Here is a 20,075-nt window from a genome sequence, read left to right on the forward strand (position 1 = left end):
CCATGTAGTTGAGCGGTTTTGATTGAGTTTCTTAGTCCTGAGTTCTAGTTTGATTGCACTGTGGTCTGAGAGACAGTTTGTTATAATTTCTGTTCTTGTACATTTGCTGAGGAGTGCTTTACTTCCAATTACGTGGTCAATTTTGGAGTAAGTATGATGTGGTGCTGAGAAGAATGTATATTCTGTTGATTTGGGGTGGAGAGTTCTATAGATGTCTATTAGGTCTGCTTGCTGCAGAGATGAGTTCAATTCCTGGATATCCTTGTTAACTTTCTGTCTCGTTGATCTGTCTAATGTTGACAGTGGAGTGTTGAAGTCTCCCATTATTATTGTATGGGAGTCTAAGTCTCTTTGTAAGTCTCTAAGGACTTGCTTTATGAATCTGGGTGCTCCTGTATTGGGTGCATATATATTTAGGATAGTTAGCTCTTCCTGTTGAATTGATCCCTTTGCCATTATGTAATGGCCTTCTTTGTCTCTTTTGAACTTTGATGGTTTAAAGTCTGTTTTATCAGAGACTAGTATTGCAACCCCCGCTTTTTTTTGTTCTCCATTTGCTTGGTAAATCTTCCTGCATCCCTTTATTTTGAGCCTATGTATGTCTCTGCGTGTGAGATGGGTCTCCTGAATACAACAGACTGATGGGTCTTGACTCTTTATCCAGTTTGCCAGTCTGTGTCTTTTAATTGGAGCATTTAGTCCATTTACATTTAAGGTTAAGATTGTTATGTGTGAACTTGATCCTGCCATTATGATATTAACTGGTTATTTTGCTCGTTAGTTGATGCAGTTTCTTCCTTGCCTCGATGGTCTTTACATTTTGGCATGTTTTTGCAATGGCTGGTACCGGTTATTCCTTTCCATGTTTAGTGCTTCCTTCAGGATCTCTTGTAAGGCAGGCCTAGTGGTGGCAAAATCTCTAAGCATTTGCTTATCTGTAAAGGATTTTATTTCTCCTTCACTTATGAAACTTAGTTTGGCTGGATATGAAATTCTGGGTTTAAAATTCTTTTCTTTAAGAATGTTGAATATTGGCCCCCACTCTCTTCTGGCTTGGAGAGTTTCTGCCGAGAGATCTGCTGTTCATCTGATGGGCTTCCCTTTGTGGGTAACCCGACCTTTCTCTCTGGCTGCCCTTAAGATTTTTTCCTTCATTTCAACTTTGGTGAATCTGGCAATTATGTGTCTTGGAGTTGCTCTTCTCGAGGAGTATCTTTGTGGCGTTCTCTGTATTTCCTGGATTTGAATGTTGGCCTGCCCTACTAGGTTGGGGAAGTTCTCCTGGATGATATCCTGAAGAGTGTTTTCCAACTTGGTTCCATTTTCCCCCTCACTTTCAGGCACCCCAATCAGACGTAGATTTGGTCTTTTTACATAATCCCATACTTCTTGCAGGCTTTGTTCATTTCTTTTTCTTCTTTTTTCTTTTGGTTTCTCTTCTCGCTTCATTTCATTCATTTGATCCTCAATCGCTGATACTCTTTCTTCCAGTTGATCGAGTCGGTTACTGAAGCTTGTGCATTTGTCACGTATTTCTAGTGTCATGGTTTTCATCTCTTTCATTTCGTTTATGACCTCCTCTGCATTAATTACTCTAGCCATCAATTCTTCCACTTTTTTTTCAAGATTTTTAGTTTCTTTGCGCTGGGTACGTAATTCCTCCTTTAGCTCTGAGAAATTTGATGGACTGAAGCCTTCTTCTCTCATCTCGTCAAATTCATTCTCCGTCCAGCTTTGATCCGTTGCTGGCGATGGGCTGCGCTCCTTTGCCGGGGGAGATGCGCTCTTATTTTTTGAATTTCCAGCTTTTCTGCCCTGCTTTTTCCCCATCTTTGTGGTTTTATCTGCCTCTGGTCTTTGATGATGGTGATGTACTGACGGGGTTTTCGTGTAGGTGTCCTTCCTGTTTGATAGTTTTCCTTCTAACAGTCAGGACCCTCAGCTGTAGGTCTGTTGGAGAATGCTTGAGGTCCACTCCAGACGCTGTTTGCCTGGGTGTCAGCAGCAGAGGCTGCAGAAGATAGAATATTTCTGAACAGCGAGTGTACCTGTCTGATTCTTGCTTTGGAAGCTTCCTCTCAGGGGTGTATTCCACCCTGTGAGGTGTGGGATGTCAGACTGCCCCTAGTGGGGGATGTCTCCCAGTTAGGCTGCTCAGGGGTCAGGGACCCACTTGAGCAGGGAGTCTGTCCCTTCTCAGATCTCAGCCTCCGTGTTGGGAGATCCACTGCTCTCTTCAAAGCTGTCAGACAGAGTCGTTTGCATCTGCAGAGTTTTCTGCTGCGTTTGTTACAGTTTACTGTGCCCTGTCCCCAGAGGTGGAGTCTACAGAGACAGGCAGGTTTCCTTGAGCTGCTGTGAGCTCCACCCAGTTCGAGCTTCCCAGCGGCTTTGTTTACCTACTTAAGCCTCAGCAATGGTGGGCGCCCCTCCCCCAGCCTCGTTGCTGCCTTGCCGGTAGATCACAGACTGCTGTGCTAGCAATGAGGGAGGCTCCGTGGGTGTGGGACCCTCCCGGCCAGGAGTGGGATATGATCTCCTGGTGTGCCTGTTTGCTTAAGGCGCAGTATTGGGGTGGGAGTTACCCGATTTTCCAGGTGTTGTGTGTCTCAGTTCCCCTGGCTAGGAAAAGGGATTCCCTTCCGCCTTGCGCTTCCCAGGTGAGGCAATGCCTCGCCCTGCTTCAGCTCTCGCTGGTCGGGCTGCAGCAGCTGACCAGCACCGATCGTCAGGCACTCCCCAGTGAGATGAACCCAGTACCTCAGTTGAAAATGCAGAAATCACGGGTCTTCTGTGTCGCTCGCGCTGGGAGTTGGAGACTGGAGCTGTTCCTATTCGGCCTTCTTGCTCCGCCCCCTCTCAATATTGATTCTTAAAGCAGTCTACAGATTTAATGCAATTCCTGTCAAAATACCAATGTCTTTTTTCACAGAAGTAGAAAAAATAATTCTAAAACTCACATGTAAGCAAAAAAGAGCTCGAATATCCAAAGCAATCCTAAGCAAAAGGAACAAAGGAGGAGACATCACATTACCTGACTTCAAATTATAGTCTTAATACAAGGCTAAGTAACCAAAATAGCATGGTACTGGTATAAAAATAGACACATAGATCAGTGGAACAGAATAGAGAACCCAGAAATAAACCCACATACCTACAACCAACTTATCTTTAATAAAGTAAACAAAAACATATATAGGGAAAAGGATACCTTAGTCAATAAATGGTTTTGGGAAAATTGGCTAGCCATACTAGAAGAGTGAAATTGGACCCATATCTCTCACTGTATAAAAAAATCAACCCAAGATGAATTAAAGACTTAAATGTAAGACCTGAAGCTATAAAAATCCTAGAAGAAAACCTAGGAAAAACTTTTTTGGACATTGGCCCAGGCAAAGAATTTATGACTAAGACCTTAAAAACACAAGCAGCAAAAAAAAAAAAAAAAAAAAAAGCAAATGGGACTTAATTAAATTAAAAAGCTTCTGCATAGCAAAAGAAATAATCAACAGAGTGAACAGACAACTTGCAGAATGAGGGAAAATATTTTCGCATTATACATCTGACAAGGGACTAATATCCATAATCTACAAGTAACTCAAACAAGAACGACAAACTCTAAAAGCCCCAATGAAGAGGGAGCAAAGGACAAAAACATACATTTTTCAAAAGAAGATATAGAAGTGGCCAACAAAGATATGAAAAAATGCTCAATATCCCTAATCATCAGAGAAATGCAAATCAAAACCACAATGAGATATTATCTTACACCAGTCAGAATGGCTGTTATTAAGCAGTCAAAAAATAACAGATGTTGGCAAGGATGCAGAGACAAGGGAACAGTTATACACTATTGGTAGAAATGTAAATTAGTACAGCCTTTCTGGAAAACAATAGGGAATCTTCTTAAATAAATAAAATTAGAATTACCATTCCATCCAGCAATCCCACTACTGGATATCTACCCAAAGGAAAATAAATCATTATATAAAAAGATTCCTGCACTTATATATTTATCACAGCACTCTTCATAATAGTGAAGTCGTGGAATCAACCTAAGTGTCCATTAATGGATGATTGGATGAAGAAAATGTGATCCATCTATCTATCTATCTATCTATCTATCTATCTATCTATCTATCTATCTATCTATCTAAAGGGGTACAATGGCAGTTTTGTTACATGAATATACTGCACAATGGTAAAGATTGGGCTTTTAATGTAACTGTCACCCAAATAATGTGCATTATACCCATCCCTCACCCCTCTTCCACCTGCTCACTTTTGTGTATACATATATACACAAAAGAAATATGATATATATATATATGTATTTCTTGTATGCATATATACACACAAGAAATATGTATATGTACACAGACATTGGACACTCCACAAAGTGGGAGGTTGGGAGAGGGCTGAGGAATGAAATATTACTAATGGGTACAATGTACATTTGGGTGATGGTTACACTAAAAACCCAGTCTTCACCACTGTACAATATATCCATGTAACAAAACTGCACTTATACCCCTTAAAATTATACAAATAAAATAATTTAGGATATATCTTCCAGTACACCTTGTACATTTTTACTGGATAGATATTTATTCACAAATGATCTATTTAGAAAGTTAAATAAATGGTCATATTTTAAATATTTTTAAAACCTTTTTTATCCCACGGGGGATTTATTCACATTCATACAAGTAGGATTGTTTTCATTGGTTTTCCTCCAGTGTAGAATTCTGTTGTATGACTAGTACAGTTCATTTATATATATACATACTAATATACATTTCGTTTGATTCTAATTTTTTGCTATTACAAATATTGTTGCACTAACCATCTTTGCCTGTGTCTCTGATGTACAAGGGTATATAACCAGTCAGTGGTTGCTGGTTTATAAGGTATGTGCATTTTCAACTTTATTAGATATTACTAATTTTTTTCCTAATGTGGTTATACTTATATATTATTTTGACATTGGGCAGACTTCTTGTCTCAGCAATCCTCATCAACACTTAGTATTTTCTGACTTCAGGGTGATGAGTATATGTATCTCTTAGGTTCTATTTCTCTTTTTACTCTGTAAGTTGACATTGTTTCCTATGTTTATTTGCTGTTTCTGTTTCCTCTTCTGTGAATTCTCTGCCCATTGATTTTTAGGCAGTTTTTATGTATTCTGGATACCAGTCCTAATGTCAGATGTGTTTAATATTTTCGAATCTTTGGCTATTCACTTTACTTTGTTCATGGACTTTCTCTACAGAATTTTTAAATATGGTCAAATTTATTAATATTTTCATTCACAGGTTTTGTTTTTTGGTATCTTTTTTGAGAAATATTTTTCCTACCTTGTTGAAATAAGGCTATTTTATATTTTCTTTTGATCTCCTTGCTGAGATTTTACATGTATGTGGAACACGTTTTTGTGTGTATGGGGTGTGGGATTCTCTTATTTGTGTTTAAAGGCAGTTACCAAAATATGCCTAAGTTACATACTCTTTTCTCCACTGGTTTATAATGGTGCCTCTATCATATACATTGTAATAGTAAATGAAATAAAATTAAAAAAAATACTTGTGTCTACTTCTGAGATTTCTGTTTGGTTCTACTGATCCGTTTCTAATCTCAAACCAATACCACACTATTTTTTAACTTTACAGTTTAACAAATCTTGTATCAGTTGGACTAAGATCCCCTATACTGCCCTCACCTTTAATTCTTCCATATGAGATATTTCTTGGCTTTTCATAGACATTTGGTCTTCCATTATTAATTTTAGAATCTGTTTGTGTCAGTCTAAAAACCAAAAACAAGCCAGGTGCAGTAACATGTGCCTATAGTCCTAGGTATTGGCAGGCTGAGGTGGGAGGATAGCTTTAGCCCAGGACTTCAAGGCCAGCCTGGGCAACATAGTAAGACCCTGTCTTAAAAGAAAAATTAAAAAAATAAAGAGTAAAAGCAAAAAAAAAAAGTGTCATTGGGATCATATTTATTATATAATCGTCACATCTAAAGCATGCTATATCTCTCTGTTTGGATCTATTTTTATCTTCTTTCATGATATTTACTAATTTTTCCACAAAGGTCTTGTACATCTTTGTTAAATTTATTTCTAGACACCATGTAGGCTTTTATTTGCTGTTGTACATTATATCTTTTTAAATCTGTATTTTCTTATGAATTATTGTTGGTATGTAGGAACAATGTTGATTTATATATTTTGTTCTTTGATCCAGCAGCTGTTTAACTTGCTTATGGTTTTTCTATAGGAAAAGTTCCTTAAAATAATAACTTTGAATATTCTTTTCTACTTCTTTTGTGTTTTCCTTGAATTGTCTTCCTCTATGCTTTCTCTCACTCCCTTACTCCTTTCCTCTTTCCCTTTCTTTTTTTCCTTTCATAACATCCACTAAGACATACTATGTTGTGTATCAGTGATAGACATCTTTGTATTTCTGATAAATAGAAATGCTTATTAAATTTTACTATAGGCATGATGCTGTAGGTTTTTGGGACATATCTTTTATTATCTTCTAGCCTTATTTTGTTGGCTTAAAAATACTCATTAATGTGTGTTGAAATTTATTAATTTTTTTATATATGTTAAGATGATTATAAGATTTTTCTCCCTTAATTTGTTTGGGTCATAAATTATGTGAATACATTTTTCTTGATATTAAAGCATCTTGCATTTGTTATATATTACTAATTTTTAAATTTACTGGTACATTGGCATCTGTGTTCATAAGTGGAATTGTTACAGACTTTTCTTGTGTTCTCCATTTTTGGTTTTAGTATGAAGATTTTGTAAGTGTTCCCTCTTTTTTTCACTCATTGGAAAAGTTAGCATAAATAGGGAAATTTTCTTCCTTGGAGAATTATTAGAAATTATTTATAAAACTACCTGGGCCTGGGTGTTTCTTCTTAGGAGAGATATTTGTCTATTACTTCAGATTATTTAATCGACATTGATTTATTCAGCTTTTCTATTTTTTTTTTTTTTTAGTTAATTTTGCTAATTCTAGTTTGCATAAAGTGGTCGATTTTCACTAACTTCAAAAATTTCTTGGCTTAATGCATGCAATTTTTATGACTAAGAAAACTATAATTTTAGTTGTGTAGAAATTTTATTCTTAAGATAATTTTTTATATCTTTAATCTTTGTGTCTTTTCTTTTTTAACTTTTATTTTAAGTTCAATAATACAAGCGCAGGTTTGTTACATAGATAAACTTGTGTCAAGGGGGTTTGTTGTGCAGATTATTTTATCACCTAGGTATTAAGACTGGTATCCATTAGTTATTTTTTTCTGATCCTCTCCCTCTTCCCACCCTCCATCCTCTGAAAGGCCTCAGTATGTGTTGTTCCCCTCTGTGTCCATGTGTTTTCATCATTTAGCTCTCACTTATAAGACAAAACAGGTGGTATTTGGTTTTCTGTTCTTATGTTAGTTTGCTGAGGATAATGACCTCCTGCTCCATCCTTGTCCCTGCAAAGGACATGATCTTGTTCTTTTTTATGGCTGCATAGTATTTCATGGTATATATATACCACATTTTCTTTATCTAGTCTATCTTTGTTGGTCATTTTGGTTGATTCCATGTTCTTGCTATTGTGAACAGTGTTGCAGTGAACATATGCATGCATGCATCTTTATAATAGAATAATTTATATTCCTTTGGGTATATACCCAGTAATGGGATTGCTGGGTTGAATGGTATTCTGTCTTGAAGTCTTTGAGGAATCAGCACACTTTCTTCCACAATGGCTGAACTAATTTACAGTAGCATCAACAGTGTATAAGCATTTCTTTATCTTGAAAACCTCACTAGCATCAGTTATTTTTTTGACTTTTCTTTCTCTTTTTTTGAGTATTGTGTTTTTTAAAATTTATTTATTTTTATTATACTTTAAGTTCTGGGATACATGTGCAGAACGTGCAGGTTTGTTACAGAGATATACATATGCCATGGTGGTTTGCTGCACCCATCAACCTGTCATCTACATTAGATATTTTTCCTAATGCTATCCCTCCCCTAGTCCCCACCTCAACAGGCTCTGATGTGTGATGTTCCCCTCCCTGTGTTCATGTATTCTCATTGTTCAACTCCTACTTATGATTGAGAACATGCAGTGTTTGGTTTTCTGTTCTTGTGGTTAGTTTGCTGAGAATGATGGTTTCCAGCTTCATCCATGTCCCTGCAAATGATGTGAACTCATCCTTTTCTATGGCCGCATAGTATTCCATGGTATATATGTGATTAAACACAAATGGATAGTCACCAAAACACATTGTAATCCAATTCTTTCTTTTTTAAATTATACTTTGAGTTCTGGGTTACATGTGCAGAACGTGCAGGTTTGTTACATAGGTATACATGAGCCATGGTGGTTTGCTGCACTCATCAACCCATCATCTACATTAGGTATTTCTCCTAATGCTATCCCTCCTCTAGCCTTCCACTCCTACACAGGCCCCAGTGTGTGACGTTCCCCTCCCTGTGTCCATGTGTTCTCATTGTTCCTCTCCCACTTCTGAGTGAAAACATGCGGTGTTTGGTTTTCTGTCCTTGTGTTAGTTTGCTGAGAATAACGGTTTCCAGCTATCCCTCCCCTAGTCCCCACCTCAACAGGCCCTGATGTGTGATGTTCCCCTCCCTGTGTCCATGTGTTCTCATTGTTCAACTCCTACTTATGATTGAGAACATGCAGTGTTTGGTTTTCTGTTCTTGTGGTTAGTTTGCTGAGAATGATGGTTTCCAGCTTCATCCATGTCCCTGCAAAGGACATGAACTCATCCTTTTTTATGGCTGCATAGTATTCCATGGTATATATGTGCCACATTTTCTTTATCCAGTCTATCATTGATGGGCATTTGGGTTGGTTCCAAGTCTTTGCTATTGTGGACAATGCTGTAGAAGCTCTTCAGTTTAATTAGATCCCATTTGTCCCTGCAAAGGACATGTTCTCATTCGTTTTTATGGCTGCATAGTATTCCATGGTGTATATGTGCCACAGTTTCTTTATCCAGTCTATCATTGATGGGCATTTGGATTTGTTCCAAGTCTTTGCTACTGTGAACAATGCTGCAATAAACATATGTGCGTGTGTGTCTTTATAATAGAATGATTTATAATCCTTTGGGTATATGCCTAGTAACGGGATTGCTGAGTCAAATGGTATTTCTAGTTCTAGATCCTTGAGGAATCACCATACTGTCTTCCACAATGGTTGAACTAATTTACATTCCCACCAACAGTGGAAAAGCTTTCTAATTTCTCCACATCCTCTCCAGCATCTGTGTTTCCTTACTTTTAATGATTGCCATTCCAACTGGCGTGAGATAGTATCTCATTGTAGGTTTGATTTGCATTTCTCTAATGACCAGTGACGATGAGCATTTTTTCACGTTTGTTGGCTGCATAAATGTCTTCTTTTGAGAAGTGTCTGTTCACATCCTTTGCCCACTTTTTGATGGGGTTGTTTGTTTTTTTCTTGTAAATTTGTTTAAGTTCTTTGTAGCCCTTTGTCAGATGGATAGATTGCAAAATTATTCTCCCATTCTGTAGGTTGCCTGTTCACTCTGATGGTAGTTTCTTTTGCTGTGCAGAAGCTCTTTAGTTTAATTAGTTCCCATTTGTCTATTTTGGCTTTTGTTGCCATTGCTTTCGGTGTTTTAATCATGAGGTCTTTGCCCATGTCCTGAATGGTATTGCCTAGGTTTTCTTCTAGGGTTTTTATGGTTTTAGGTCTTACATTTAAGTCTTTAATCCATCTTAAGTTAGTTTTTGTATAAGATGTGAGGAAGGGATCCAGTTTCAGCTTTCTGTATATGGCTAGCCAGTTTTCCCAACATCATTTATTAAATAAGGAATCCTTTCCCCATTGCTTGTTTTTGTCAGGTTTGTCAAAGGTCAGATGGTTGTAGATGTGTGGTGTTATTTCTGAGGCATCTGTTCTGTTCCATTGGTCTATATATCTGTTTTGGTATATATGCTGCTATATACCAGTAATATGCTGTTTTGGTTGCTGTAGCCTTGTAGTATAGTTTAAAGTCAGATAGTGTGATGCCTCCAGCTTTGTTCTTTTTGCTTAGGATTGTCTTGTCTTTATGGGTTCTTTTTTGATTCCATATGAACTTTAAAGTAGTTTTTTCCAATTCTGTAAAGAATGTCAGTGGCAGCTTGATGGGGATAGCATTGAATCTATAAATTACTTTGGGCAGTATGGCTGTTTTCACAGTATTGATTCTTCCTATCCATGAGCATGGAATGTTCTTCCATTTGTTTGTATCCTCTCTTACTTCCTTGAGTGATGCTTTGTAGTTCTCCTTGAAGAGGTCCTTCACATCTCTTGTAGGTTGTATTCCTAGGTATTTTATTCTCTTTGTAGCAATTGTGAATGGGAGTTCACTCCTGATTTGGCTCTCTATTGGTGTATAGGAATGCTTGTGATTTTTGCATATTGATTTTTGTATCCTGAAACTTTGCTGAAGTTGCCTATCAGCTTAAGGAGATTTTGGGCTGAGACGATGGGGTTTTCTAAATATACAATCATGTCGTCTGCAAACAGGGACAATTTGACTTCCTCTTTTCTCAATTGAGTAACGTTTATTTCTTTCTCTTGCCAGATTGCCCTGGCCAGAACTTCCAATACTATGTTGAATAGGAGTGGTGTGAGAGGGCATTTTTGTCTTGTGCTGGTTTTAAAAGGAAATGCTTCCAGCTTTTGCCCATTCAGTATGATATTGGCTGTGGGTTTGTCATAAATAGCTCTTATTATTTTGTGATGCATTTCATCGATACTTAGTTTATTGAGAGTTTTTAGCATTAAGGGGCGTTGAATTTTGTTGAAGGCTTTTTCTTCATCTATTGAGATAATCATATGGTTTTGTCGTTGGTTCTGTTTACGTGATAGATTACACTTATTGATTTGCCTCTGTTGAATCAGCTTTGCATCCCAGGGATGAAGCTGACTTGATCATGGTGGATAAGCTTTTTGATGTGCTGCTGGATTTGGCTTGCTGGTATTTTTTGAGGATTTTTTTGCATCGATGTTAATCAGGGATATTGGCCTAAAATTTTCTTTTTTTGTTGTGTCTCTGCCAGGTTTTGGTATTAGGATTATGCTGGCCTCATAAAATGAGTTAGGAAGGATTCCCTCTTTTTCTATCATTTGGAGTAGTTTCAGAAGGAATGGTACCAGCTCATCTTTGTACCTCTGGTAGAATTTGGCTGTGAATTCATCTGGTCCTGGACTTTTTTTGGTTGGTAGGCTATTAATTACTGCCTCAATTTTAGAACTTGTTATTGGTCTATTTAGGGATTCAGCTTCTTCCTGGTTTAGTCTTGGAGGATGTATGTGTCCAGAAATTTATGTATTTTTTCTAGATTTTCTAGTTTATTTGCATAGAGTTGTTTATAGTATTCTCTGATGGTAGTTTGTATTTCTGTGGGATTGGTGGTGATATCCCCATTGTTATTTTTTATTTTTTATTGTGTCTATTTGATTCTTCTCTCTTTTCTTTTTTATTAGTCTGGCTAGCGGTCTATCTATTTTGTTGATCTTTTCAAAATACCAGTTCCTGTATTCATTGATTTTTTTGAAGGGTTTTTGTGTGTGTGTGCGCATGTGTATTTCTATCTTCTTCAGTTCTGCTCTGATCTTAGTTATTTCTTGTCTTCTGCTAGCTTTTGAATTTGTTTGCTCTTTTTTCTCTAGTTCTTTTCATTGTGATGTTAGGGTGTTGATTTTAGTTTTTTCCTGCTTTCTCCTGTGGGCAGTAAGTGCTATAAATTTCCCTTTACACACCGCTTTAAATGTGTCCCAGAGATCTGGGACATGGTATCTTTGTTATCATTGGTTTCGAAGAACTTCTTTATTTCTGCCTTCATTTACCCAGTAGTCATTCAGGAGCAGGTTATTCAATTTCCATGTTGTTGTGTGGGTTTGAGTGAGTTTCTTAATCCTGGGGTCTAATTTGATTGCACTGTGGTCTGAGAGATAGTTTTTTATGATTTCCATTCTTTTGCATTTGCTGAGGAGTGTTTTGCTTTTAATTATGTGGTCAATTTTAGAATAAATGCGATGTGGTGCTGAGAAGAATGTATATTCTGTTGATTTGGGGTGGAGAGTTCTGTAGGTGTCTGTTAGGTCCTTGGTCTGGAGCTGAGTTTAAGTCCTGGATATCCTTGTTAATTTTCTGTCTCATTGATCTGTCTAGTATCGACAGTGGGGTGTTAAAGTCTCTCACTATTATTGTGTGGGAGTCTCAGTCTCTTCCATTCTGACTTGTGTTGGTATCGTGTGGTTTTTTAATTTTTTAATTTTTTTCGTAAGTTATTGGGGTTCAGGTGGTGTTTGGTTACATGAGTAAATTTGTATATACTAGATTTTCTTTATCCACTTGTTGATTAATAGGCATTTGGGTTGGTTCCATGGTTTTTCAGGTGTGAGTTGTGCTGCTATAAACATGCGTGTGCAAATAACTTTTTTGTATAATGACTTCTTTTCCTCTGGGTAGATACCAGTAATGGGATTGCTGGATCAAATGGTAGATCTACTTTTCGTTCTTTAAGGAATCTCCACACTGTGTTTCATAGTGGTTGTACCAGTTTACATTCCCACCAGCAGTGTAGAAGTATTCCCTGTTCACCACATCCACGCTAATATCTACTATTTTTTGATTTTTTGATTTTTTGATTATGGCCATTCTTGCAGGAGTAAGGTGGTATCACACTGTGGTTTTGATTTGCATTTCTCTGATCATTAGTGATGTTGAGCATTTTTTCATCTGTTTGTTGGCCATTTGTATATCTTCTTTTGAGAATTGTCTATTCATGTCCTTAGCCTACTTTTCGATGGGATTGTTTGCTTTTTGCTTAATGATTTGTGTTCGTTGTAGATTCTGGATATTAGTCATTTGTCAATTGTGTAGAGTGTGAAGATTTTCTCCCACTCTGTGGGTTGTCTGTTTACTCTCCTGACTATTCCTTTTGCCATGCAAAAGCTCTTTAGTTTAATTAAGTCCCAGTTATTTACTTTTTTTTTTTTTTGAGATGCAGTTTCACTTTTGTTGCCCAGGCTGGAGTGCAGTGGTGCGATCTCGGCTCACTGAAACTTCTGCCTTCCAGTTTCAAGTGATTCTCCTACCTCAGCCTCCCAAGTAGCTGGGACTACAGGCACACTCCACCACGCCCAGCTAATCTTTTGTATTTTTAGTAGAGGCGGAGTTTCACCATGTTCGTCAGGATGGTCTCAATCTCTTGACCTTGTGATCTGCCTGCCTCGGCCTCCCAAAATGCTGGGATTACAGGTGTGAGCCACTGCACCTGGCCTATTTACTTTTTTAAAAATTGCATTTGCTTTTGGGTTCTTGGTTATAAAATCCTTGCCTAAGCCAATATCCAAAAGAGTTCTTCCAATGTTATATTCTAGAATTTTTAGTTTCAGGTCTTAAATTTAAGTTCTTAATCAATCTTGAGTTGATTTTTGTATAAAGTTAGAGATAGGATCCAGTTTCATTCTCTACATATGGCTAGACTATTATCCCAGCACCATTTGTTGAAAGGGTGCCCTTTTACCACTTTATGCTTTTGTTTGCTTTGTTGAATATCAGTTGGCTTTAAGTATTGGGGTTTATTTCTGGGTTCTCTATTCTGTTCCATGGATCTATGTGCCTATTTTTTATACTAGTACCATGCTGTTTTGGTGACTCTGGCCTTAAAGTACAGTTTGAAATAAGGTAGTGTGATGCCTCCAGGTTTGTTCTTTTTGCTTAGTCTTGCTTTGGCTACGCAGGCTCTTTTTCGGTTCCATATGAATTTTAAAATTTAAGTCTTTAATTCATCTTGAGTTAATTTTTGTACATAGTGTAAAGAATGGGCCCAGTTTAAGTCTTCTGCATATGACTAGCCAGTTATCCCAGCACCATTTATTGAATAGAAAATCCTTTCCCCATTGCTTGTTTTTGTCAAGATGGTTGAAGATCAGATAGTTGTAGGTGTGTGGTCTTGTTTCTGGGTATTCTATTCTGATTTGTTGGTCTATGTGACTGTTTTTTGTTCCAGTATCATGCTTTTTTGGTTACTATAGGCCTGGACTATAATTTGAAGTTGGGTAGCATGATGTCTCTAGCTTTTTGCTTTTTGCTTAAGATTGCCTTGGCTTTTCAGGCTCTTTTCTGGTTCCAAAGGAATTTTAGTTTTCCTTAGTTCTCTGAAGAATATCAATGGTACTTTAATAGAAATAGCATTGAGTCTCTAGATTTCTTTGGGTAGTATGGCCATTTTAACAATATCATGGAAATTTCTTCCTTGATAATGTATAAAGCCAGATGCAATACTGAATTTCTGGGGAATTGCATAGATTATTGCCACCACCAAAGACTTGGAAGACTCAGGAGTAGAGATAGTTATCACATCTCTATGTAACTTGCTGATGTGACCTGTGCAGAAGTCAGATTAATTTTGGGGGGTGACTGTGGATCATTATAGACTTAATCAGATGGTGTTGATGGAGTTTGCAGCTGCTGTCTCAGTTATAGTATTTTTACTGGAGCAAAACATCGTGGTCTGGTATATTGATGGCATTATGCTGATTAGAGTTGAATAGCTGGAAGTAGGAAGAATCTTGCAAACCAGATAATGGAAGATAAACCCCGTGAAATTTCAGGGGCCTCCTACTGCAGTGAAGTTCCTGGGGTCCAGTGGTCTGGATAATGTCAAAATATCCCCTCCAAGGTGAAAGACAAGTTTCTATTCCTTCCACCATCTACCATGAAAAAGAGTTATAACTCTTGGTAGGTCTTTCTGGGTTTTGGAGATTATATATATTGCATTTGAGTGTGTCGCTTTGGCTTATCTACTGAGATACTGATAAGTGTGCCAATTTTGAGTGGACATAGAGCAAGACAAAGCTCTACAGTGGGTCCAGGCTGCATTGCAAGCTACTTTTTCATTCCAACCTTATGATTTAGCAGATTAAATAATACTTGAATTGTTTTGTTGCAAACTGGGGTGCTTTAGAAAGCCTCTGGAAAGTACCGATATGAGAATAAGAGCACGCAACCCTAGGATTTTGTAATACTTCTATGTCCTCTTCTACAGATAACTAATATAAAATATAAAAGGATGATATAACTATGCTATTTCTAATTAATATTCTTTGAATATGTAGATACCCATGGGCTAAAAGTAAAAGCATGGAAAGTGATATATCATGTAAGCATCAATAAAAATGCTGTAGTGGCTATATTAGTATCAGATAAAGTACATATAAGAATAAAGAGTATTACTAGAGATAAAGAGGGATATTTCATAATGAAAAAGAAAGAGATCATCAAGAAGACACAGTAATCCTAAAGGTATATGCATGTATAGAGATTCAGAATGCTTGAGGGAACAACTGACAAAACAGAATGGAGAAATAAATAATTTACAATTATAGCTAGCTATTTCACTACTCTGGTCTCAATAATTGATAGAGCAAGACCTCAGTGAGGTTATAGAAGATTGAACAGGACTGTTAGCCTAGTGTGACATAATAAGCACTTATAGAACATGCCACCCAATATGTTTATGCATAATACACATATTTCTACATGCACATAGAATGTTTACCAAAATAGAACATATTTTTGTTAATAAAACAAGTTTTAATATATTTAAAGTATTGAAATAACAGAAAATATACTCTCTGATCACAACAGTGTTTGCAAAAAATAAATCACAGAAGAATATCTGGAAAATTCTTATAATTTGGAAATTGAGCAACATACTTCCAAATAAACCATAGGTGAAAGAGGAAATTATGAGGAAAATCAGAAAATATTTCAAGCTATGTGAAAATGAAAACACAACATATCAACATTTGTAGGATAAAATATTATATTTAGTGGGTAATATATAGAATTAATGCTTATATTAGAAAAGAAGAAACATGTAAAATCAGTGTACTCAGCTTTCACGTTTAGGAAATAGAAAATAAAAAGGACAAACTAAACTCCAAAGAGGAAGAGAGATAACTGGAGTGAAGCAAGTGAAATAAAATTCTCTAGCTCTGTTCTCCACAAGGAAACAAGAAACTATTAAATGAGGTTCAAAACATCTACTATAAGAAAATAAGACTAATTTGTTCATATCTCTGAAAAGTAAATTATCCTAAGCAGACTGTGGGTAGAAATATGGACGTTAAAGATACTTACTGCTAGTGAAGGATCAGAAGAAAATGAGGAACACATTGTTGGAAACTATGGGAAAGGGGATTCTTGTTATAGAGTGGTAGAAAGTGTAGCTAAAATGTGTCCTACATGATTATGTAGAAACTAGATTTTGTAAGGAATGTCCTTGGATTTACGTAAGGAGACTGCCGAGTGTTGAAGGTGTGCTGAGGTTTCTTCTTTCTGCTTATAGTAAAATGTGAGATGAAAAGCACAAATTGAAGGAAGAACTGTTAAGCCAAAAGAAACCAGGACTTGATGATGTGGGAAATTTCCAACCTATCCAGTTAGAAAAAGACACTCAAATTAGATTCACTTCCAGGAAAGTCAGTTCTGGGGAGACTACTGAGGTTGTGGTTGAATTATCTTTCACTAGTGCCTTGGAAGGATCTAGAGACTGTGTTCAGTCACACAGAAGCTCTTTGAAGAAATCAGGTGTATGACTCAGTCATCTCTGAAGCGGCCAAAAATAGACCTGGCATTATCTAGAAAAGACCTGTGGAGGAGCTGTTGTGTGGAGTGAATTCCCATGACAGATGTAGGAGACTCAAAATATTCATGAGATTTTATATCAATAGCAGCACTGCCAGCTTGGACTGAAAGGGACAGAAAGAAGGCTAAATGAAAGAAGGCTATTGACACTCTAGAATTCTAAAGGCAGGAAGCAGGCTGATAAAACTACTTAGCTGAAAGCAATGCTACTCTTCATGAAAAAGGAAGATTTACTCCAAAGGCAGAGTCATCCTATTCTCTGAGGGTGAAGCTGGGAGCCACACAGGTTATTCCTAGGCCTTGAAACTCAATGGAGTTTTCCTAACAGGGTTTTGAGATTGCTTGAGATGGCTGATTTCTTTTTTCCTCCCATTTTTTTTTTTGGAATGGAAATGTTTGTTGTTCTACACTTATTCCATCTTCTATTTTGAGAGCTGTTAACTTGTTTTCTAGTTTTACAGGTCTACAGATGGAGATGAATTTTGCCCTAGATGGATCATATCCAAAATTTCATCCATATCTGATTTTTGTGGTTCAGTTGATGTGAATTTGGGTCCTTTGAGCTGATGAGATTTAGATTAGATTTCAGACTTTGAGCTGCTGTTGTAATGAGTTAAGATTCTTGGGAATATTAGGATGGGATGAATGCATTGAATGTGGGATGAATGAATCTTTGTGGGCTAGACTGCTTACTGTGGTAGAATTATATCCCTCTAACAATGTTCATGTCCTAATCCCTGGAACTTGTGCATATGTTATTTGACATGGTAAAAGAGACTTCCCAATGGGATTAAGTTAATAAGTGTATGTTATTTTAAGCTACTAAATTTTTGGTATTCATTAGAAGAGCAACAGAAACAAATACACCTTGTCTTTGGAATTGCCTGTCCCCTGGGAACATTGGCCATTTTCAAAGGAAGAGGCTTCTGCATCTTACCAGTCTGAGCAGCTGCCTGGTAAGTTTGACAGACTCATGTGGTCCAGAGGGCACAACCTGGTGAATGTTCCTTGTTTATCTGTTAAGATTCAGTCAAGAGATAGAAAGCACGCCAATAATGTAGATGTTGATAATTTAATATTAAAAAAATTAGTTAAAAATGGTCAACTACTGATAATGGAAAACTAGACTCTACACTAAAACAGCTTATGTAGGAAGCATCTACAAATGTACTGCCTTTAGTGGGATTGGGGAAAGAGAAAGAGAAACAGAGAAAGAGAAGGGCAAGAAGTACACTAAGAACTCAGAAGAATCACCTCCTACTCCTACTCCCAAGACTGAGACCTCACTGGAGAGGGCATAGCTATGGTTCACTGGGTGGCAAAGAAGTTCACTGGAGTCAGTGGACCGGAGTTTATCTGTATGTCGTTATCTACTGGAGTAATGGCAGATTGGGGCTTGTCTACAGGAAGCTGTCCTTGAGGGTTCCTGAGAAACTCAATGGGGCTGCAGCATGTCACTAGCAGGCACACCACAGACGGAAGAAAATACGCTAGAATTAGGAAGTGAAACCCCTTCCTCTACCATGACATACAATGTCCATCTGGTACCCTCTCTTGCCAACTAAGATTAGACAAACTGGCAAAAGAAATTTGTACGGGGTCCAGATCCAGTAAAACCTAGGTCAAGGAGGATGAATGCAGAGGCAGAGGAATAAATCAGTAACTAACACCATACACTCCGGGTTTTTTTTTTTTTTTCTGTCCATATGTTTATTGTCTTTATCTGAAAATCTTCATAGAAAATTGTTTGGTTTAGCTCTCAGCAGCCCATTCCTGAGCTCTGAGGAAGCTTGCCTTCTTTTGAGCTACCCAATCTTTCTTCTGAGCAAGGGACATTTTGGGATGGTTCCACCTCTTCTTTTTAACTTCTTTCTTGGGTTTCTTTTCATAGACTGGATTCTCTCGTATAGCAGCATGAGCTTTCCTGTACATCTCCATCATGTCTGGTTACTCTGTTCTTTATGTATTGAGAGAACGGTTTCTTGTAATCATCTTCCTCTTCTTCCATTAAGTAGTGCATGTAATCTGCAACATTCTGGCCCACAGTGTGCTTCCAGTGTACTTCTACATTAAATTCCTTGCTTTCAGAATCATAACCAGGGAATCATTTGGTATTGTGAGGGATAGACAAGCCTCCATCCACAGCTCCCTTCAGGGCGCCAATGATTTTATTGCCAGTGGTAATTCTGGCAAGGCCTGCATCCAAATAGCAGGTAAAGGCACCTGGCTGACCATCAATGCTTTCCACATTGTATTCATCACCAGTCACCTCTACTTGGCCTTCATAGATCTTGTCCATGCCAAACCTACTGAGAAGACTGCAGGCCAGCAGCAGGCCAGTATAATATGCTGCAGCATAATTTGTCAGGCCAATCTTCACACTATATTTTGGCAGTTCGTGTGCATATGCCGCGCAGACTATTATATCCCCCTCTGTATGGGCATAAGCAATCTGACAAGTGATTCTCTGTTTGTTACACTAACTATCATTCTGTATTTGGGTGTGTTGTATTTATTTTTATCCTTTATCACTAAGTGTTTCCAAGCATAGTAATCAGTTTTACCCTCTCCTCGTCTTCTAAATTTCACTTGGTATCTCTTAAAGTAGGCCTTATTCTTAACAACATTGACAAAACTCATCCTGTGGAACAGAGACCTGCATCTGCAGCTCGACAGAGATCTGCAGGCCCAGTAGCACTAGGGGGTGGAAAGGGCCACAGCCAATACACTCCTTTTATCAGTCAGCTTCTGTTTCCTTTTACACAACAACAAAACAACTCTGTTTCCACCTAACAAAGCAAAGCTATTCTTTATACAATTAAAAAGTTTTGACACTTTCTTCATGAGGAGATATACATCTCCAGTAGTTGTTGTATAAATGACTTGCCAGCTATATTAATTAATCCTTAAATTCACTTGAACTGCAAGTGAATACTCTTAAAAAGAGTAAACTAAAGTAATCCCTGATAATAAAGGAGGGCCTCTTTGCTATCCTCCCCATTTTTGTTCTTATACCTTTTGGAATACAGATGGGGGTAATTAAATTTGCAGTAGTCATTTTATGACCTTGATATATGAAAAAGAAAAGATGTTCAAGAGAATCCTAAAGACCTGAGTTTAGACATTGTTGATTCTTGAATTAATTACATAGGCTATTCTGGACTTCTTGCTTTATAATACAAATAAAACTTTATTTTTAAAAGCAATATTGGGTTTGTTGATATTTGCGGCCAAATGCATTTCTTCTAGATATTCTTATAAAACAAATTGAAAAGCCAGTGAAAGTAATTATATTGAGAGAAAGCACAGTGAAAGTAAAATTTTGTCATGAAATGATACTATCAAATGTTATATAA

General features: G+C 37.3%; 1 protein-coding gene and 1 pseudogene across 8 annotated transcripts in view; one reads left to right on the forward strand and one right to left on the reverse strand.

The window, feature by feature from the left end:
• LOC105486404 (sperm tail PG-rich repeat containing 2) overlaps positions 1-20,075 on the forward strand; it is a 657,812-nt gene that overhangs the window by 107,673 nt on the left and 530,064 nt on the right. The gene's annotated exons all lie outside the window — the stretch shown is intronic.
• On the reverse strand, positions 18,460-19,371 carry LOC105486402 (large ribosomal subunit protein uL18 pseudogene; annotated as a pseudogene).

This window comes from Macaca nemestrina, chromosome 3, assembly GCF_043159975.1.
Source record: "Macaca nemestrina isolate mMacNem1 chromosome 3, mMacNem.hap1, whole genome shotgun sequence".
In the NCBI taxonomy this organism is placed as follows: domain Eukaryota; kingdom Metazoa; phylum Chordata; class Mammalia; order Primates; family Cercopithecidae; genus Macaca; species Macaca nemestrina.